We start from the raw sequence: 24,100 nt of genomic DNA, 5'->3' as shown, positions 1-24,100 counted from the left end.
AAAAAAAAAAAAAAAAAAAGAATAGCTAATCCATATTCATATGTAAAACACACTAACAATTCTTTTTTGGCTTTCACATTACAATTGCCAGTCAAAACAGTATTTTCCAAAATTGCTTAGGGCCAGCTTCTTTTCCAGCAATGTGACTGATAAATTTTCCTTCACAAATTCCTTTCTTTTATATTTCTATCCTTTATACTGACTACTTCCTTTCAGGATAATCTTCCACTTCACCACTTCTCTCTTGATTTCTGTTTGATTTTAATTAAATCATTAATTAAATTTCTATGACAGTTATCTTTTTGTTTTAATTTGGTTGTTTGAAAAACTCCATTTATCATTTTTGAAAAACTCCTGACCTTTTAAAATATTTTGACCCCATTCTATACATCTTTGTTTTACTTATTTATGATTTTTTTTTAATGTTTATTTATTTTTGCGAGAGACAGAGCACGGGTGGGGTAGGGGCAGAAAGAGAGGGAGACACAGAATCTGAAGAAGGCTCTAGGCTCTGAGCTGTCAGCACAGAGCCTGATGCAGGGCTGGAACTCAAGAACCATGATATCATGACCTGAACTGAAGTTGGGTGCTTAAACGACTGAGCTACCCAGGTGCCCCTATAATGTCTTTAATTACATTAAGCATGAATTGCTATACTCTGAATCAGATTATTTCAATATCTCCAGTTTCTATTGGACTCCTCAATTTTATACTTCTGGATTGTATTTTTGTATTTGGCTGGATTATCCCTCTTTTTTTCTTGTATTGTGAACTCAAAATTGTTTAACTTTATTAGTAGAAATAACTTGTTGCTTACATATAAAGTTCATTTCTCTAGAAGCATTTCAAAATCTTTCAACATGAATGACACTATAGACACAAACAACACATACTTATTTAAATAAAATGTCAGACTTAGCATATGTAGAATTATATACATTAGGGTAGTTTGAATTCTGATATTTTTTCTCACTGAAGGATAACCTTATAGATAGGAATTCTCAGATCTTTTTTTTTTAATAGCCTCCACTCATCTCTAAGATCAACACAAACAAGTATCGTCACCAACTATAATTTCAAGGTTTGATGTCTTCATCTTTTAGAGGTTCCTATTTTATTTGTAATGTCTCTGATTCAACCTGCCATTTTATATGTGCATGAGGCTTTATCACCTCTCTGCCATATGTGGATTATAAAGCACAAGCTCTGAATCACCAGTGTTAGCAGTGTGAAATAAAAATCACATTCACGGGGGCATCTGGGTGGCTTAGTCTGTTAAGCATCCGACTTCAGCTCAGGTCATGATCTCAGGGTTTGTGAGTTCAAGCCCCTTCTCAGGCTCTGCGCCGACAGCTCAGAGCCTGGAGCCTGCTTTGCATTCTGTGTCTTCCTCTTTCTCTGCCCCTCTCCTGCTCATGCTCTGTATGTCTCTCTCTCTCTCTCAAAAATGAACATTAAAAAAAATCACATTCATAGCTCATACACTTCTTTTAAAATGTAATTTTGCAAGTTTCTGATCTGTGCAAGATTCCCTGCATGTTTATTATTACTTTGGAAAAGAAAGGTTTTCTAGAAAATCTGCTTTTTCTGTAATTGTATATATTCTGATTTGGAGGTTTCTCAAAGTATGTGGTGACTTTCATTTCCCAAGTAACTTTTTTTTCCTTACTCAAGTTTTGTGGAATAAAAATTCCAACTGCTATCAATTTGATTTCTTTTTAATTTATTATTCAAATTATTCATATGGCCATAGATAAATGAGAAGTCTTTAATCTTCTCAGGTCTTAAGATAATTAAGAGTTAATGTTTTATAAGGCAGTGAGTGAAAGGTACAAATGTTCAAGAAAAAAAAAAAACTTGGTCTGAAATATTCAATTTACAATATTAAGAATAATCAGATACAATGCAAAATTTTTGAGGGGGACATGATGAGTCCATTCCTGAAATCTTTAAAATTCTGTGCTTAAGTACAGATTTATTTTTCTTCATATTTCATCATTTTCTCATAAGAAGAAGACAAAAAAAAAAGTCTCCCTCATCAAACAAGAATCTGTTTTTTTCAATGGTGTCTTCTTTTGAGAAGTAATCACCTTCAAATATTTAGAAACTATAGCATTCAGTAATAATATTGTGATATTTTTCTTTTTTTAAGTTTATTTAAATATTTTGAGAGACAGAAAGAGATAGAGTGTGTGATCAGGGAAGGGGCAGAAAGAGAGGGGGGAGAGAGAATCCCAAGCAGGGCCAATGCAGTCAACGCAGAGTCCAATGCAGGGCTCTATCCCATGAACAAGATCATGACGCAAGCCAAAATAAAGAGTTGGATGCTTAACCGAGTGAGCCACTTAGGTGCCCGCTTTTATTTTCTTTCTTTTTTAAAATTTTTTTAAACGTTTATCTATTATTGAGAGGCAGAGCGTGATCAGGGGATGGGCAGAGAGAGAGGGAGACACAGGATCTGAAGCAGACTCCAGGCTCTGAGTTGGCAGCAGAGCCCAATGTGGGGCTTGAACTAACAAACCGAGAGATCATGACCTGAGCTGAAGTCGGATGCTTTACCAACTGAGCCACCCAGGCACCCCAGCCACTTTTATTTTCTTATTTGTGGTTTCTATATGTGAGCTTTTTCTATTTTCAACAGACATATTACAAATCAGCAAGTACACAGAGTTTAATATAGTGCAATGCAAGACAGAGAGAAAGGATACGCTGGACAATGAGAAATGAAAAACTGGATGGGATTAACATCAAACTATGAATGAAGAATAAAGTATTAGTGAATTTGGAAATGCCACAATTAGAAATTTCTGAAAAGAAATACACTAAAAAAATAAAATAAAATAAGCCTAACAAATAAAGAACAAAGCATCAGTCAGCTGTGGGAACATTTCAAGCAGTCTGATCTACATGTAAACGGAGACCTCAAAAAAGAAGAAAGGAAAAAAAATATGCAAAGAAATAATGTCTAAAATCATTTCAAATGTGACAGAAACTATAAACTGATTGATACAAGAAGGCCAATGCATAAAAAACATGAAGAAAACATTACAATCAAGTTTCATATATAGACAGGTAGATAGATAGGTACAAGATACATACATATACATATTTGAGTTTCCCCTATTATATATATATATATATATGTATATATATATACATATATATATATATAAAATCAAGTTTTACCTATAAAAATAGGAAAACAAAACTAAATTATTATCTAATAAGCCAATAAAGAATATAATAGTAACAATCTCTCCGAAAAGGCTGAAAAAAATATTAACAGTCAAATTAAATATAAATGATATAAATACCCCAATTAAAAGGCAAAGGTGATCACACTAGGAAAAAATATCTACTATATATTACCTAAAGAAATCCTATTTAAATATAAAGAAAAATCTGTTTTCAAAGGAAGGTTGGGAAAAGATATAACATACTAGTATCAGTGAAAAAAAATCCAAAGGCACATATAGGTGTATCCAACATAATAGATTCCATAGTGAAAAGATTATCACAAGGAATTAAAAAGTAATTTCATACAGTTATTTTTTCCTTAAGGGGATATAGTGTGTGAAGTAAAAACTGATAAAACTGCAAAGAAAAACAGATAATCCCACAATTATAGCCAGATTCAATATCTCCTCTCCATAATCGAGATAATGATCTAAAGAAATTATAAAAGAATGTAATGACTACCCATCGACTTGACCTAATTAACATTTATAGGAGAAACAGCAGAATGCACACCTTTTCAGGTACACACAATACATTTACCAAGATACCATGACAATGACATGGGCCATACAACAAGCTTTGATAATTAAAAAAATATATATTCAAGTCACAAAATATGTTCACTGATCACTATGGAATAAGATTAGAAGTAAGTAACAGAAGTCTGGAAAATCCTCATTATATAGAAAATAAATAGAATAAGTCTAATTAATCCATGAGTCATTTAATAAATTGAGTAATTCATTTAATAATTTGTGCAATTATTAAACTGAAGTAAAATAAAATGCATTATATTATAATTTGGGAATGCAGCTAAAGCAGTGTGTATTGGGATGCTTATAGCACTGAGCAATTATATTAAATATAAAAAAGTTCTTAAAACAATAACTTTCAATTGAACAATAAGAAAAAACAAAAAGGAATAATAACACGAAAATAAGTACTTAATATGAAATGATAAATAAGAACAGAAAGCAATGAAATAGAAAACAAAGGAACATAATATAGAAAATTAACAAAATAAAAATTGGCTATTGGAGAAGATTATGTAGTGAATAGAATTCCAGCCAGAACTAGGAAAAAAATAAAAGACAGGAATTACTAAATACTAATATCAGGAATGGAAGAGAATGGTAAATCCAGATGTACATTGACCATACATATATATTAAGTTTATTTTGAAAAAGGTGCCAATGTAAATTCACTGGTGCTGGAACAACTGGATAGCAAAATGAAAAATAATAATAATTTTTTTTCCTTACATTCCACAGTGTACAAGAATTAGCTTATATATATATTTTTATCATATGCCTAAATATAATACCTGAAACTAGGGGTGTATGTATGGCTCAGTCGGTTAAGCATCTGACTCTTGATTTTGGCTCAGGTCATGATTCCAGGGTCGTGGGATCAAGTCCTGCATTGGGCTCTGCACTGACAGTGGAACCTGCTTAGGATTCTCTCTCTCTCTCTCTCTCTCTCTCTCTCTCTCTCGATAAATAAATAACTAATTAAAAAATAGCTGAAACTATAAATTTCAGGAAGATAGCTTGTAAGAAAACCTTAATGACCTTAGGATTGACAAATATTTCTGAGTTATAAAAAAAAGTAAGCACACCTAAAGCACAACCTATTAGAGAAAAAAATTGATAAATTAAACTTCATCAAAATGAAGAACTTTTGCTCTTTTTATAACTGTTAAATAAAGGAAGAACCAACCTAAAGACATAGAAAATAAAGGAATGCATCCATAAAGAGCACTCAAAACTCAAAAATAAGAAAACAATATTTTTTTCTTCATTGGGACAATAATTGAATAGACAATTCACCAAATAAGAAAGATAGGTGAGAAATATTCACATGAAAAGATGCTCAACATCACTAAATATTTGGGAAGTAGAAACTGAAACCCAAATGAGCTATTTCTAAGAACCTATTAGAATGACTGAATTTAAAAGTCTAACTATAACAAGTGTTGTCAAGGATATGGAGCAACACTATTGGCAGGAATGCAAAATGGTATCATTTCTTTGGAAAGCAGTTGACAGCGTCTTAAAAAGTTAAATATACACTTACTATATCATCTAGCCACTATAGTACTAAGTGTTTACTGAGCAGTAATGAAAATATTTGTTCAAAGACTTACATGTGACTATTTATAGCTATTTTCTTTGTGATAGCCAACTGCTGGAATCCATCAAAACATCTACCAACTAGGGAACAGATGCATAAACCATAAAATGGAAAACAAGTCAGCAAGGAAATGAAAGGAATATATACATACTAAGTAGATGAATGAATTTCTAAATAGCTATGCTGAGTGGAAGAAGCCAGAGAATATATTATTCCATTTATATAAATTTTTGGAAGATGCAAACTAATTTATGGTCAGGTCAATGGTTGCTTGTAGACAAGGGCTAGTTGTCAGGGAGGGATGGAGAGAAAGTTTAAACGATGCACAAGAAAACCCATGGGAATGAATTTCTTGGTTGTGGTGATTGTTTCACAAATGTATACATTTGTCAATATCAAATTTCACACCTTAAATATGTGGCATTTATTGCTTTTCAATTTTATCACAATGAAGCTGTAATTTCAAAAAAAGTAACGATATAATGAGATAGAAGCACTTTATTCTCTCCTTCTCTTGTGTATCTTTCACCTCTTTGTAAATTATTTCATAGTAATGAAGGGACTCAAACCTTGTATTTATGCCATGCTCATTTAATACTGGTTTAATAATTACTTCTTTTAAGAGATAAATAATCATTAACTAACAAATGGTCAAGCAACACCTTGTTGCTCACTGTTATGAAATATGCAAGTCTCCACAGGCATATACCCACATATTAAGATAAATAGTTCCTATTTATCTAGTGAAATTGAATGCAGTTCAGTTTTGAATAACTTTCTGGTTCTGATCAATTATTTCATTAGCCCTAAGATTATTTAACTGGTTGTTTTAATCCATTAAGATTACTATAAGAAAATACCAGAGACTGGTAGTTTAGAAACAACAGGAGTTTATTTCACAAAGCTCTGGAAGGTGAGAAATCTCAGATCAGGGTGCCAGCACTATTGTGTGAGGGCCTTCTTCCTGTTTCATAACCAGTGCCTTCTTGCTGTGTCGTCACATGGCGGAAGGGCCTGGGGAGCTCTGTGGGGTCTTTTTTATAAGAGCACAAAACCCATTCATGAAAGTTATATTCTCACAACATACACACCTCCCAAACACCCCAACCTCTTAATACCATCACACTGAATATGAAGATTCAACATAATAGATTTTCGGAGAAGCCAACATTTAAACCATAGCACTGGTAAGTTTCTAACTATATCAATATGCAACATGGTATGATTTAAGATCATGATATATGTTGCTAATGAAAACCAAGAATGGTATACATACACATATATTTATGCATATATGCAGATACATATTTATACTACATGAATAGATAGTTGGATACACTAGATACTTCTACAAAGTGAAGAAAGCAAATAAGCTAAAGATTCATAAAAGACAAAATAGAAAAAGTTATGTGCATGGAATAGCAATGTTCAAAATAGTTTTAATTTTCCAGACAAAAGTATCTAATTTGAGTATAACAAATGTGCCTTAAGTTCATCTTACTCAGAATGAGGTTGATACTTGTCCCCGGAAAACCAACAAATATGATATCCTAGAATTTTATTATGTCTTCTCTGGATAAACAATCCTTGGGCAAAAATAGTAAATTTATAAGGTTTTTAACACCAGCATATTGTCATTTACCTTGAATGTCTGGTATAATGAAACTCAGCAGCCTGTGACATTCTTAGGATACACAGTTAGTGTGACTTAATGAGGTCACATTAACCTGAATGTGCATGTTACAGTAAGTTAAGCCCCCATTCTCCCTGACTGCACGGTGTTCTATTGTTAAATTTTTTTTTAATGTTATTCATTCATAGAGACAGAGCGTGAGTGGGGGAGGAGCAGAGAGAGAGAGGGAGTCACAGAATCCGAAGCAGGCTCCAGGCTCTAGGCTCTGGGCTGTCAGCACAGAGTCCAATGCAGGGCTCCAACCCATGAACTGTGAGATCATGACCTGAACCGAAGACGGACACTTAGCCAACTGAGATGTTCAGGTAACCCAACAGTGTTCTATCTTTTAATAATTCATCCTGCCAAAGTACCATGGACCTCTCCAGTAGATGCTTATTTTCATCCCATTAATCTTTCCTGGATCTTACTTTAGCCACCTAACACTCTGGTTCTACAGCACTGTAACTAGATACAACTGGTCACAGTTTTTGATAAAAATCAAGATGGTTATTAAATGGTTAAATAGGAAACAAATCAAAGGAAATATTTAACATTACATTACAGGTAGTATAAGAAATTAAGGAGTCCTGTGCAGTGGAGAATTTCTTTCTTGTCATATTAGTGGAAGACAATTTTATATTAGGCCAGGAAAAAAAAAAGATAGATTAGACAACCCTTCTCCATGTTGTGGATACCTCAGGGAAAACAAGAGTATCAGCATAGAAGCACTGATAGAGAATTAGAAAAGTCATTCCCTGGGGCAAAAGAAGGAATAGTTTTATAGAGTTTTTTTTTTTAAAGATCAAATTATCCTATGTTTCAGATTTGTATGTATTTTATGTATGTGCGCACCTGTGTATGCATACATGTACATGTGCGTGTCTGAACATATTAGAGACAGGAATAGAAAGAGTGTCATATGCACAATCAAATAAAACAGAACTATACTTGAGGGACTAAGACTTCTGCTATTTGGATAAGAAAATAAAATAGCCAATAGTAGTAGACAACAACCCATTTTTACATAAAATAGTAACCTGTAAGAGAAAAACATTGTATAATACCAATATCATATACAAATAAGACCTGCCATACACAAAACTATGATTGTACTAATTTTTTATTTTTCTAAATGTTTATTTATTTTGAGAGAGAGAGAGAGAGAGAGAGAGCATAAGATGGACAGAGAAAGAGGGAGAGAGAGAATCCCAAGTAGGTTCCATAATGTCAGCACTGTGCCTGATGTGAGGCTTGAACTCACGAACTGTGAGATCATGGCCTGAGTGGAAATCAAGAGTCAGTCGCTTAACCGATTGAGCCACCCAAGTGCCCCTGCACAAATTTTATTTATTTATTTATTTATTTATTTATTTATTTATTTATTCATTCATTCATTCATTCATTCAATTTATAATTTATATCCAAGTCAGTTAGCATATAATGCAATAATGATTTCAGGAGTAGAATCCAGTGATTCATCCACTACATATAATATCCAGTGCTCATCCCAACAAGTGTTTTCCTTAATGCCCCTTGTTCATTTAGCCCATCCCCAACCCAAAACCCCTCCAGCAACCCTCAGTTTGTTCTCTATATTTAAGGGTCTCTTCTGTTTTGTCCCTCTCCCTGTTTTTATACTATTTTTGATTCCCTTCCCTTATGTTCATCTGTTTTGTACCTTAAATTCCACATATGGGTGAAGTCATATGATTTTTGTCTTTCTCTGACTAATTTCGCTTAGCATAATACACTCTAGTTCCTCCCATGTTGTGGCAAATGGCAAGATTTCATTCTTTTTTGATCCCCTGCAAGAACTCTTGCTCACATTTTGTTTACCCTTGTAAGTTCCCTAATCACCACCACCTTGTTTCTCGGCATGAAGAATATATTCCCCCAACCTGCTAATTTTGAGCTAGCCACATAACTGGCTTTGGCCAATGGCATTCACATGGATGTGATGTATGACATGTCAAAGCTATAATTTTAGATGTCATTACTTGGTTGAATATGCATTGCTACCTTAATCCATCCTTGAGCGTTGGCTTTCTGCTATGATAATAGGATGAAAAGACGTTAGAAATGAGTCAGGTTCAATCAGTGTGGCCAAGAATTACCCAGGCAATACAAGTAGAGCCATATCAAGTCATATAATAAATTCAAGAAATAAATATTTATTGTTTTAAGCCCTGATTTTTTTTATTAATACTGGAGCAAAAGCTAATATGTCTTAAAAGAGAAAAAGAGATGCTGGAAGTAAAGAAGATGCTAGAGTACTATGCTTTTTTGTTCTTTTCGTAAGTTTTATGTATGTAACTGTTCTATTCACTGTATCCAAATCTTGCCATTTAGATATACTATTTAGCACATTGTACATAATTTATTCCAAAATTCTGGTTAACAATATAACATATGTTGGTATGTTCCTTTGCTTGTTTTAGATGATTTTGCAATATGGACCCAAAGTAACAAGTTAACAAATTTCCTCAAGTATTGTTAAGGAAAGATATATGAATCCAAAGATATGATGTACAGTCAAGAGTTTGATGTTATGTATGTGGAGGCCAAGTTAGCCATCTCCTTTACTATAAAATGGAATCTTAGTAAAGGCTTACTTTTAGCTGGACTTGAAATGTCCTCTCCTCTGCACCATTTAACATTAAATTACAAGTTATAATGCACCTTTACTATCCACTTCTCTAAATCATTACTAAAATTACTAAATCATTACTCTAAATCATTTTTTTTAAATATTGGAATTGGCAGTTAATGATTCTCTTCTCAATGTAACATTTAAATCAAGAGAAAATAGTCTGACTAAAGGGAAAAAATGGTTAGCCCTTTAAGGTGCTAATTTTTTCGAACTCCCTGATTAATATCTGCAAGAGAAAATTTCTAATATACCATGTTTGTCATTTACTAACACCTAAAGTAGACATATTATAGAGAAAAAAACTGTTAGTTGATTCTATAATCAAAAAAAAGTTTTCCTATTTGTATTACAAGTATGAATTAGAATTTTATATTTCATGATTTATATGTGAAACTGAAATGTAAAGTGCAGTTTGTAATATTTGACGCACAAGAGGAGTATCAAAGCTGCTCATCTTTTTTAAAAAAATTTTTTGATAGAGAGAGAGAACATGTGTGTGCACACAAGGAAGAGCAGAGAAACAGGGAGAGAGAGAATCTTAAGCAGGCTCCATACCCAGTGCATGGCTGGACATGGAACTCGATCTCAGGACTGTAAGATCATGACCTGAGCTGAAATCAAGAGTCTGACTCTTAGTTGATGGATTCACCTAGGCACCTCAAAGCTGTTCATCTTTATCCACAAACAGTACTTGATTTAAAGTTCTATTATCACTAAGCTTATCAGCAGTTTCCAAAATGACCAAAATAACAGTGTCCCCTTCCCAAACATCCCAAACCTAAAATAAATAAAGAGAAAGAAAAAGGAACTGACTGAAACAAAATATATTTTGAGAGTAGACCTATTCCTATAAGAGGGTGTTAGTACATATTATCATCTGCCATTAATCCCCTGTGGCAAGTAGAGGCTACAAAAAAATTATGGTTTAATGTTCATGAATCATATTACAGAAGAGATCAAAAGCTATTATAATTATAAATATATTTTATTCATATTATTTCCTAGAGGAAATATTTGAGGTTTAAAAATATTGTTGTTATGTGATTCTTGGTGTTCTATCTTTTTTTTTTTTCTTTTCCTTTCTGATTCGTATAACCCAAGAGCTTCATGAAGTTTCCTTAGCTATGAATTTAAATGTCTCATCTATTTTTCTTCCAAATGTTTTGCTTTTCTGTGTTAACCTTTTTATCCATCTATATTTAGCTTGGTCTGTAAATAGTAAAAGTGCTGACTGAACTATCTCAAAGGAGAATGAAGAAAATAAAAATGGACCTGAAAATCAAGAAAATAAAGGAAATGCTTTTAACTCTTTGCAGTCATTCTTAAAATAGTATTCAATAGTGAAATAGCACAAATTCAGAGATAGGCTGTCTTCTAAAATGACAGTGTATGGGAGTATTACTTGAAGAATAATGAATCCTTATCATTTGCCACAGCTTTAGAGAATATGTAGCCTAAATTCTTTGTTTTAATTTTATAGGAAAAAAAAATCCATGCTCAGAGAGCTAAAAGTCACATAAATAGTTCCTTGATAGATTGATAAACATCAACAAGATATCCTGATTTCTATGGAGGCATATTTTCAGTTTAAAAATGTTCCTTGTAGTTGATTCATGTATTCTTAAGAAAAACTTGACTAATCATTCAGAATGGCATTTTACATTATGATCTTATTTCATTTACTTTCATTTACTTTATATATATATATATATATATATATATATATATATATATAGTATACAGGATGAATGTAAGTAATTTTATAGTACTTTTATTTAAAGAGAAATCATCAGGACTTCCAGTTTCTGGTCAGACATGTAACAAACTTGGAAGTTCTCACTTCCTTCCTGCCAACAGGAAAAAAATCTGTACAAACTGAAAATCAACTCTCTTTAGATTCATCAGAGGATTGAAACCACAGTGCAAAACTGCCATACTGAAAACTTGAGATATAAATTTCAAATATAAATAGAATCACAGCTCACTAGGGCCAGAAACTGTCACTGAAGCTAGAAACTGGTAGGAACACTTAACCTGGGTAATTGAGTAAATGATAGGAACTAAGTATTGACTACCTTAAAAGATTGAAACTCTTGGGGGCCCTACCAGATGTCTCCATGCTTTTGTGAGTTTTACTACTGGGAACTCCACCAAATTCTCAGGGTTAAAAAGCAGAGAAAAATCCCTCATACTTCCAGTAAGCATAGTAGAGAAGTAATCATTTTTTAAAAAGCAGAGCGTGCTTGTTCTCCTTAACAAAGATCTTCCTTCAAGAAAATCTGTTTTGCCAGAGCTTAATTTAATTGATGTGGGTTCTGCCAGAGCCTAATCAACCTGGCAAAGTAAATACCTAACCACAGCCTGCATATGAATATTTATAGCAGCATCAATCTTAAGAGGCAAAAATTGGAGATAACCAAGATGTCCTTCAAAAAGTGAGTGAACAAACCATGATACATGCATACAAAGGAATATTATAAGAGGAAATCATCAAGTCACAAAAAGACATGGAAGAAACTTAAGTGCGTATCGTTAAGTGAAAGAAAAAAGTCTGAAAAGCTATATAACTGTATGTTTCTGTCAATATAAAATTTGCCCTGGACAAAGTTAAACAGGTAGGAAAGACTTATTCAAGCCTACTGTAGTAGAAGAGAGAGACTGAACTCAACTCCAACTGAAGCAAAAATCAGAAGCGTCTTTTAAGCACAGAGGCTGTCTAGTGGAAATGTACTAGAGGAAGTCAGAGAGGAGGCAGGTCAATGAGACGTGTGCAAAACACTGAGTTACTCTTGAGTAAAGGTTATTTCTGATCAAAAGTTTTTCTCTTAAATTAGGCCATCTGTGTTTGTTTGGTGCCCATGGAAGTTAGGCTCCTACCTTGGCACAGGAAGACAGTGTTACCATCTCCTTCCATGTTTACATTTCAAAGACATGGTTACCAGATTGTTAATAAAGACATTTCCTGGGGTTACAAAACTGACTAGAGGCTGGGAGAAAATGTACAAATGTTTCAAATTGGCAGAGAAAGAATGTACAAGTTTTCTAAAGTAAATGTTCTAAGAAAAGGAAGGGTAGGGGTTTATAGTCGGAAAGAAACCCGTCTGAAAGTTAATTTAAGCTGAGGAGAACATTAAGGCAGCGTTGGTCAATTACAACCATATGACATAGTGGAAAGATCAATAGTTGCAGCGGCTATAGGAAGATATGTGAGAAGGTCAGGGATGAATAGGTAGAACACAGAGGATGTTTACAACAATGAATCTGTTCTATATGACAATGACACCATAATGATGTATACAAGATATTTCACAGAACTATACAATGCAAGAAATGAATAGTAATGTCAACTAGGGTATGTAGTCAGTAATAAAATATCTGTATCGGTTCATTGATTATAACAAATGCACCATACAAATGCAATATGTTAACAGAAGTAACCAGGTGGTGAGGGGACAGGGGAATAGAGAGGAAACTATGTTTTACTCAGCTTTTCTGTAAGCTTAAAACTGCTTTGAAAAGTAAAATTTATTTTTTAAATCATAATAATATTTTATATTACCCAATGGTTTCACGTCACTACTTTTATCATTCATTTCCTCAGTGTAGTATCAGATGTATCCTGTTTGCTGTTTATCATTTGGAATTAAATTATACTTAGATAAAATATAGAAATGCATTGTATACAAATATTAATAGCAAAATAACTTTGAAAAAAAGTTTAATAAAAGTTTTATTTCATATTCTTTTTTATGATATTTGTAAAATATACTTATTTCTTATGTTCCATGTAAAAATTTCCCTTCTAAAGCTTACCTTACATGAATTAACTTATTTTTCAATCAGAATTACCTATCATATCATCAGTTTTGAAAAGAAACTGTTCTCTTCAGTGAGTTTCTGTCTACAAATTATGGATTGATAAAATCTGAATTATTTTTTCAAGGACAACTTGTTAAGTCTTCTCTTCTACTAAGTTATACACAAAATGTCAATTTAGAAAAATGCTTGCTTCCTGTAAAATTATCTTATTGCATTCAAATGTAGCTACTCAAAATTTTTAATTATGAACACTTTAGGGTGTGCTTTCTCTAAGATTAAAATACATTAAAAAAACTTTTATACTGAGATAGGCACGAAACAGACTATTTTATAATTGATGTTTGTTAATAGGGAGTAAAAATTATGTTTTCATGTCACTATAGGTCCAACTGTTGGTGACAAAGACCCTCCAGAAGGCCACTAAAGATGACATTCGACAGCCCTTGGATTATAAAAACATGATGTATTACAAATGTATTGCAAGAGATTGTCTACACTTGGTGAAATCAAACACACTTTTCTCCAGAAAGTAAGGATAACAGGCTAAAAAAAAACCCATAGTGACAGCTTCTCTGAACCTGAGTTTTCACCTGGAATACGCATTTGGATTTGTCTCTTCCATCACACTATCAGAAGAATAAGTTTTTAAGCCCTAATTCTTTGTCTCTAGTGTAGGTATATTTAAGAGATGGCAAAAAAAAAAAAAAAAAAACAAAAAAAAAAAAAAAACCCACTAAAAGTAGCCCTTTCCTTTGATTCTTCTTAGCTCAGTGTTGTTTTTCCAAATTATTGTTAGTTATGTAAGATCAATGGAAATCATTGCATAAAATGCCAATTCTTCATAATTAGTAAAATATCTTTTTATCATAAGTTTCAGGCAATTTTATACATGTTTTTCTTCATTGTCACCACTCAGTTTATCCTCAGTGGGAAAATAACATAAATATATTAAAAAATTCAAATTCCCACCAAATGGGATGGGTTTAATGGAGTACTACTCAAAGTTATGTCTCTGGGGTGATGTTATTTTGCAAATTGTTTGTTACAAGTTCTTGATAAGGGATTTTAAAATTTCATATAATGTGAAAATTGTAGATAAATTATGATTTACTTTTATAGCTTTTTGATATAGGAAAAGTTTTTCTGATAAATATAAAATACACTGGGTTTCTACTTTGTATATTTTTAGTTTTGTGTTCCTAGTAGCTTATTTGTATTTTAATTTTATCAGCACATTGTAAATTAAAAACAACAGTAGATTGCTGTTTAAAAGGCAGTTGTTCACTGGTTAATTTGCCTCTCAGTCTTGTCCAGTTTTGAAGAACAGAGGCCCTGGAGTCAATTTCCAAAGTTCAGATCCCAAGTGTCTCCTTCCTTTCTTTGAGACACTGGATAGTTACTAAACTGTATCTCTCTCATGATATACATAAGGCATTCAGGTCTGTGCCTGACATCTGCTAAGAAATCAACAAATGTCAGTGACATCTACTAATGTTATTTTCTCAGTCAACGATACTTTCTCCCAAGTGAATCCTCCCATTCAGTTCTGCATCCTGGTGTGAGAAAAAACAAACAAACAAAAAGCAAACAAAAAATCCATATAACCCAAGATTTGTCCATAATTAACTTCTAGAATTGTGAGGACAGGCAAAATTATAATTATATATTGAGACATTATCCCAGAAGAAATAACTTTGAAATTTACAGCCACAAGTAATAAAAATAATACCTTAACCATGCAATAAACTATGCTTTAGATGACTAACCAAATAAAGTTATCAGACTTTACTTACAAACATAATAGCTGTCTTTCTCAGTATATTCAAATAGAAACAAGGAAACTTTATGATTTTATTCAGTCTTATCGATCTATGGCAGCTTAGAGTGCATGGTAGTTGGAAGTATCTCAGTAAAGGTTTATTAACCAGATAAATAAACAACAAAGTATATGAATATGATAGGCTTACAGATATCCCTTCTTTTCTTCTCCATTGGTAGCTCACCTAACAGCCAAAGAAGGGCAAAAACTAAACTCAGAATTCCCTGACAACAGTTTTTGTTCATACTTTTTTGACTGTTACAGAATTTGTGTAGAACTATGTAAGACATCTTCCGGCAAATTAATTATAACAAATAATAACCAATTAAGCCTCTGTGACTAAAACAATGTGCTTAAAGTATGGTCTGCAGACAACCTAAAAAAATTATAACAGAAATAAATTAAGCATGAATATTCCAAGCCTTTAACATTTGAGAAGCATTGGTATCCAGAACTCTATTTTGGAAATGATATAGTCTCATTTCCTTATAGTTTAATGTTATGTATCACATTAACCACTGTTGTTGTTTTTTTTTTTCTAAAATATCGCCTTTATAGCAATCATTCTACTTATTGTTGTTGAAGTCCAGAATTCTCAAAACAACGTGACAAAAGCTGTGGACTCACACTCAAAAATAAACAAATAAATGTATTCTTAAATATATTCATAAAAATTACCTTAGTGTTTAATTTCAAGGGATTCATGGAGTCCCCAGAAAAAAATGGATCCCAAGTTTAATAATTCTTGTTTATAAGGCTTTTTAAACATCCTTCTGTTCTATTCCCTCACACAATATCACTTTTTCTCTCAAAAGTGTTCTTTTCCATTGGGTTTAAACTTACATTTATTTTCTCATATTCAGACATATGCTTAAAGATATAATTGTGTTTAAAATATGGTTTGATAGGAATTTAAGATGGAATCTTTGCTCTGTTTTAATATTGTTTCATATATTGATTTTTGAGATACCTGTATGTTTTGAATATTTTAACGGTCATACTTTTTTAAAAATTTTTTTTTGACGTTTATTTATTTTTGAGACAGAAAGAGACAGAGCATGAACAGGGGAGGGTCAGAGAGAAGGAGACACAGAATCTGAAACAGGCTCCAGGCTCTGAGCTGTCAGCACAGAGCCCCACGCAGGGCTCAAACCCACGGACTGCGAAATCATGACATGAGCCAAAGTCGGCCGCTTAACCGACTGAGCCACCCAGGCGCCCCTATGGTCATACTTTTTAAATTCTTTTTCTTCTTCCTTCTTTCCTTCTTCTATATTTAAGGGCATTAGTTCTTATTCTTTTTTTTTTTTTCTTTTTGATTTTTTTCCTCTACTGATTTTGAAATTGACATTCTTTTCTTTCTGTTAGTTAATACTGTAAATGTTTCACATCCATTCTAATCATGTATTAAAAAATTGATTCATTTCATTCTTGTAATTCAAGTATTTAAAAATCTGTAAAAACTTTAACTTTAGTCTCTACCTTCTCACATTCTCTATTACTGTTGGAATTTTAAACTTCAATGATTGATCATTAATCTATGATTTTACAGGGCGCCTGGGTGGCTCAGTCATTAAGCATCTGACTTGGCTCAGGTCATGATCTCACAGTTCGTGAGTTCAAGTCCCACATAGAGTGAGCTCAAAACCTCCTCAGGTGGACATGAGCCCCGCTTTGGGTGAGCACAAGCCCTGGGTGAGTCCAGCTTTTCTCTTTCTTTCTCCCTCCATGCACCTTGTGGGATTCTTTCTCTCTCTTTGCCCCTCACTCTCTTAAGCCCTCTCTCTCTCAAAAAAATAAAAAAAAGTTTTTTACTCAATATTTATACATGAACAGTCATATCATTTATTTTCAGTAATATCATGGGTTAGCCAGTTGTTAATTTGAGTTTTCATATCTGGAAATATTATTTCACCCTCATTCATTAATGCTATTTGGCTAATAGTAATTTGGAGAGATTCTCCTGTTGACTTATGGTAATAAGGTTGCTGACAAGAAGTCATTCTTTCATGAGTAATCCATTTTGTTTTGTTTTGTTTTTATGATAGCCATTAAGATTTTATTGTTTTGGGGAGTAATCTGCATTTTTACTATTATGCATGCTCATTATTATTATTGTGCATTTGAATCCTTTAGAGATGACTCACTTTCTTTCAATGATAGGAAATTATGTACTATTAGATTTTAAATATTGTTGTTCTCCATTTTCAACATATCTTTAAAAACATTCCTACTGGACATTTGACCTTTTCTTGTTATTTTCTGCTTTACTATGTCTCTTTTGTAATTCATACCTGTAATAATTCTGCCCCTGGTATGTGTATTTGCTTTTGATCTGTCTTCTAAAACAAATTCTCTTTCTAGATGTATTTAGTCTAAGTGTTAACATGTCTATGGCAATTTTCCATTTATACAATGGTTTTTATTCTAATACACCTATTCTTTGCTCATTCTGACATGTACTTGCCTTATGGTTTCTACTACTTCCTTTGTCTTATTTACATTTTAGACATTCTTATTTTGGAAACCATTTCAATTTTTTATATTGTTTCTTGTATTTAGTGAGGAAATTACCCAAGTTTTTGTTGCTTCATCTGTAATTTTTTTTTCTTTGATTCAACTTCAGTTGAGTTGATGGAAGACCCAGCAATTTTCTTTGGTGTAGACACATATGAGATACCTAGTCTTGATGTAATATTAAGAATAATGTCTTAGGTTGGAATTACTGAGCCAAGCATTTGGTGAGATTTGGGGCCCAACATATGTCTACTGAAATCTATTCCCTATTCACTTTTTGAAGAGTAATAGTATTATTCCCAGCTTACTTCTGATCAATAACAAGAATATTTGCAGCTTCCTAAGGGTGATGGGTGGAAAATTTATAATCCATTTCACAGATGTGACAGAGATTTGCAAATCTACTTTATACAATTAGCTCAGCTGCAAGCTCAGTTTCAGCTTTCCCTTTTGGCAAGAGTCTAGGAATCATCTCCTGCCATCCATTATAAACTATCAACTCCACAATCAATGCCTTCTGCCTTTTAAAATCTTGTGAGCTACTCAGGTTCAGTTTGTGCTCATCTGATAGGGTGTTCTTGTTTATTTTTTCTACTTCTACATTACTTAAAATGTAGTATTAGAAAGTATCCAGGATTTTATGTGTTTTAATAAGAGAGTTCTAATTCAGCCCCCTGTGCCACAATAGCCAGAAATCTTCATTAGCCTTAGTATATATAATACTTTACTTGACTGTAAAATTATTTTCCTCAATATATGTATAAATATGAGAAGTTAGGCATTATCCAAAGTTTTACAATTATTTTAAATCTCCATTGATTAGCATATCAATAAAGTTATGTTCCCCCCAAAACATTGGGTGTTATAACTAAATACTGCCTAAAAATGTATGAAAATAATTTTTAAGGATTAATTCATTAGAAATTAAGTGTATTTATGATATCGGTATGAAAGTGAAACTTTTGTTCAAATATGTCATAATAATGTGTGATCAAGAAAACTGAAAAAATAAAGTGTCAAAGTAGCTCTTCTTTTAAATGTAAACCTGTTGCTTGTCAGATTTTCATTCTTAATATTATATGGCTTTGTTTTATGTTTTAAATGGAAGAAAATATTAAAGTGCTATAAAAATTTGTGTTCTGGGGCGCCTGGATGGCTCAGTTGGTTGAGCGTCCGACTTCGGCTCAGGTCATGATCTCGCAGTCTGTGAGTTCGAGCCCCATGTCAGGCTCTGTGCTGACAGCTCAGAGCCTGGAGCCTACTTCAGATTCTGTGTCTCCCCCTCTCTCTCTCTGCCCCTCCCCTGCTCATGCTCATGCTCCGTCAAAAATAAATAAAATAAACATTAAAAAAAAAATTTTAAAAAAGTTTATGTTCCTAACTTTTACTTGTAATGTTTATAGAGTCATGCAATCTCAAAATTGGGATATACAAATTCTTTCCAAATCTGCACCATATATCTGCATATCATGAAAATAAGTTTCATGCAAATATTTAGGTAATACTGAATTTTTAAAATTTTTGTCACCCAAATTTTATTATGATATATTTTATATTGATACATTTGATTGTACCTTTTACTTGTAATGTTTATAGACTCATGCAATCTCAAAATTGGAATACACAAATTCGTCCCAATTCTGAACTATAAATCTGCATATCATGAAAATAAGTTTCATGCAAATATTTAGGTAATATTGAAAGGATACATTTTTTAATTTTTGCCAGCCAAATTTTATTGTGATATACATATTAAATGTATGTTTTCAAACACATACTAAACATGCTAGAAATCTGTATCCTATTAAATGTTGTTGAGATATATTAATACATTAAAAAATCTATAAATTAAGTATTGTTCCATGAAAAGTATGGAGGCTGAATCTTTTCAAATCAACATGAAATACCACTTAATACAATTATCTTCCTCTATGCATTAAATCATGCCAATTTTATTATAAATACAAGTTATCAGATTTATGTTAATTTAAAACTTTTTAAATATTTTATATAAGACTTGACAATGACTTCAAGTTATAATCTATGACAATAAACAGTTTTAATAAAAGAAAATAGTGAAAGTTTTTGCATATTTATACTTTCCCATTTGTGTTATAGGTGTAATAACACTTCTGGAAAGAAAAAAAAGAGGTTTAGTTATGTGAAAATTTTATGCTAGTTGCTTTAGTATGAAGGAATAGAGGAAGAGGAAACGTGTCTGTTAGTACCTTAAAGATGTATGTATATAACACATAACTTCTTTAATGTAAATCACTAATTTTATGATTTCTGGATGGCATAATTCAATCAACTCAATTATTTTTCAAATGGCATTCATTATTACTTTATAGTAGGATAATTATTAACCTCTATTTATCTAGCATACTGCTATTTTATTTTGTTACACTGTTAGAAATGAGTAAATAAAACAAAGGAGGTCCATCAATGATAGTCTTTTGAGGTTGTGTCTAACAATGAATAAGTAGAAATGACAAAGGATATATTTTATTCAAAACTGCCTGTCTTCCCAGTACCATGTCTATGGATCCTTCATAGCTTTTCCACCTCATCCAATGAGATCACATGCAATATTGTGTGTTCTGTGAGTATATGTACTTTTCTGAAAAGTTGGATTCCTATTCCCATTAGAGTTTCTAAATGACCTAGAAATAGAAAGAATCTTCCTAACCCCACTTAAAAGGGCTGACTAAATTAGTATAATTGTAACATTCTATGTGATTATGTAACCAAATCAACTTCAAGAGTATTTAATCCTACAGGATTAGAAAAATACAGGATAATAGTTCTGATTTAGGTTTAGGGTTGAGGAAAGGCAGAAATGAGATGTTTCTGGTTGAGAAGAATATTGGAAAAGACATGAATTTACATAATTGTAAAAATATATGCTCTTAAATGTACACATTTCAATATAATGTTTCCTCTAAGCATCTCTGCAGTTTGTCATGAACTTTGTCATCACATGCCACCACCTTTGTTTTGTTGTTGTTGTTGTTGTTGTTATTGTTGTTTTGTTTTTGTGTTTTTTTGCATGTAAGTGAACATAGAATGTCACACAAAATCTGTGAAGAGAGATGTGGACTGAGAGAACATCTGATCTAACTTTTTAAATTTACATTTCAGAATTGAAGATTAACTTAAATTCCCATTGACAAAAAACTAGAGATAAAATAGAAGTCAAAATGAAAACAAAAATAGAAGCTATTCTGCTTTCACATTTGTCTTTTCACCTCACTGTCTTACCCTGCCTAGAAAAATAACAGAAATCACCCCAGGAAAATGTTCATAGGTTAACTGAACTGTTACTTAATATTTGCCTTAGCATTACCAATGGTTCCCATAGCAAGGGATAAAACAGAGACCTGTTTCCTAATATACCTAGAGTAGTGTTAAAACAATACTGGCCTCAGGCAAAATCACAAACTAGGATCAGTCTGTGGAGGCTTTAATTTATTTTGCCAGGGGTGTTTTTCCATTGCTCATTATCTTCTCCTGACAATCACATTAGAGTCCTTGAATTGTTGATAAGGGTTTTACCCCCTGGGTAAAGTCTCCCAGTAATTTAAACCTCATAGTCATTGTACAACATGGAAACCACCAGAGACTACTGTAAAGTCATGGCCCAGAATTTTTCATATTTTATTGTCTTAGTGTGTCAATCTATAGTATACTTCCGGAGAAGTTAAATGGATTAGAAAGTCTTTGCATATACTGCTGAAAGATCTCTTATTTGGTGATTGGCAGTGGGAAGGAGATAGAATAAAAAATAATTAAGGAACACAGGAAAAGTATATAGGGGACTTCAGATATGGGCCATTGGGTTTTTGTAGAAAAATGCTTGTACAGAATAAGAAACCTTTTTAAAAGTGAGGCACTGGTTTTTAAACCTACATATATGTTTAATATGTTTAATAATAATGATGATAATATCATTTACTGAGTACTTACTATTCCAGACACTCTTGGCTACTTTTAATCTATAACATAATGCTGGCAATATTTATTTATACTTATCCATTTTATAGGAACACATAGACAAAAACAGTAAATATTTTAAAAATGAAAACATTATTTTGCCTGGGGCATCAGAAACAGCTTTCAAGAAAAGAAGATGTTCTAAAGAAAAATAAGATAAAAAGAGGAAGGCAAACCAGAAGAGACTCTTAAATACAGAAAACAAACTGAGGGTTGCTGGAGGAGCATTGAGTCGGGGGATGGGCTAAATGGATGATGGGCATTAAGGAGGGCACTTGTTGGGAAGAAGACTGGGTGTTATATGTAAATGATGAATCACTAAATTCTACTTCTGAAACCATTATTACACTATATGTTAGCTAACTTGGATTTCAATAAAATTTAATTTTTTTTTAAAAGATGATGTTCTTAGGATTTTCTTTAAGGAAGAACAATAAATACTTAAGTGAAAAGATGAAGTAGTTTTAAAAAGGGAGGAAAATAAAGAAAACAATCTAGATGGAAAGAGCAAAATGTACAAAGGAACTGGTTTGCAAAAGAGTATACAAATTATTCAAAATGGCTAGGCTGCAAAATAAGGATGTAAGAAAGAGCTAGGGGGATTTTATATAGGCAGCTTTCCAGCAATTACTAATAGTGATTCTGGATTTATTAAGAAGAGAACAGAATTGGAAGAAGCTAAGGGATCGCTCAAAATAAAAAGAAAGCCTGAAGAATCAGCCCCAGAAAATGGGCAAAACCCAAGGAAGAGAGAGAGCAGAGAATACAGCCACTCACACAATCGGTCTGGACATACTCAACAAGAAACCAAACGCTATGTTAGGCACTAGAGTTTAGAGAAAATCCATCACTTCTTAATCATTTCTACAATTTTAGCTCTATTTCTCCAATCCTTGATATTGATGCACAACATTGAAGTAAAACAATTGTATGTGGTTTTCTTTTTATTTCTCATATTCTTTTTCTATTCCAACAACTGGTATTTTCTCTACAAACTAATTACCTAAAAATTCCCACTCTTAAAAATTGTGTTTTACATTTCAGATGCAGTGAAAGCTGTTTTAAGAGGGAAGTTTATAGTAATATAAGCAATAATAGGCTTACCAGAAGAATCAAGAAAAATCTCAAATAAACAACCTAACCTTCACCTAAAGGAGCTATAAAAAAGAACAAACAAAACCCCAAACCAGGAGAAAGAAGAAAATAATAAAAATTAGAACAGAAATAAACAAAATAGAAACAAACAAAAAAAAGATCAGTGAAACCAAGAGCCATTTCTTTGTAAAGATCAACAGAATAAACCTTTAGCCAGACTCAAAACAACAATAACAACAATAACAACAATAACAACAACAAAAGAGAGAGAAAGAGCCAAGGAGAACTCAAACAAAATTGGAAATGAAAGAGGAGAAATAACAACTGACACCACAGAAATATAAAAAAAATTAAAAGAGAAAACTATGTGTCAACAAATGAAAAACTATATGCCAAAAAATTGGATAACCTAGAAGAAAAGGATAAATTTTTAGAAACACAGAACCTCCTAAAATTGATTCAGGAAGAAATAGAAAATTTGAGCAGACCAATTACTAGCAATGAAGTTGAATCAGTAATCAAAAACTCCCAACAAACCAAAGTCCAGGACCAGACAGCTTCACGGGTGAATTTTACAAAACATTTAAAGAAGAGTTAATACCTACTCTTCTTAAACTGTTTCAAAAAATATAAGAAGGAAAGCTTTCAAATGCATTCTATGAGGACAGCATTACCCTGATACCAAAACCAGATAAACACATTGTAAAAAAAGAGAACTACAGGTTGATATCTCTGACGAACTTAGATGCAAATATCCTCAACAAAACATTAGCAAACCAAACCCAGCAATACATTAAAAAAATCACTCAATACAATCAAACAGGATTTATTCCTGAGATGCAAGTATGGTTCAACATTCACAAATCAATAAACATGAAGAGAAAAGACAAAAGCTATATGATCATTTTGATAGATTAAGAAAAAGCATTTGACAAAGCACAACAGCCATTTATGATAAAAACTTTCAACAAAATAGATCTTCTGGGAACATACCTCAACATAATAAAGGTCATAAATGAAGAACTCACAACTAACATCATACTCAATGGTAAAAAACTGAGAGCTTTTGCCCTTAGGTCAAGAAAAACACAAGGATATGCACTCTCACCACTTTTATTCAATATTGTACTGGAAGTCCTACCACAACAATCAGACAAGAAAA

Source organism: Panthera uncia (genome assembly GCF_023721935.1).
Source record: "Panthera uncia isolate 11264 chromosome A1 unlocalized genomic scaffold, Puncia_PCG_1.0 HiC_scaffold_16, whole genome shotgun sequence".
Lineage (NCBI taxonomy): Eukaryota > Metazoa > Chordata > Mammalia > Carnivora > Felidae > Panthera > Panthera uncia.
This window is presented reverse-complemented; position numbering follows the sequence as displayed.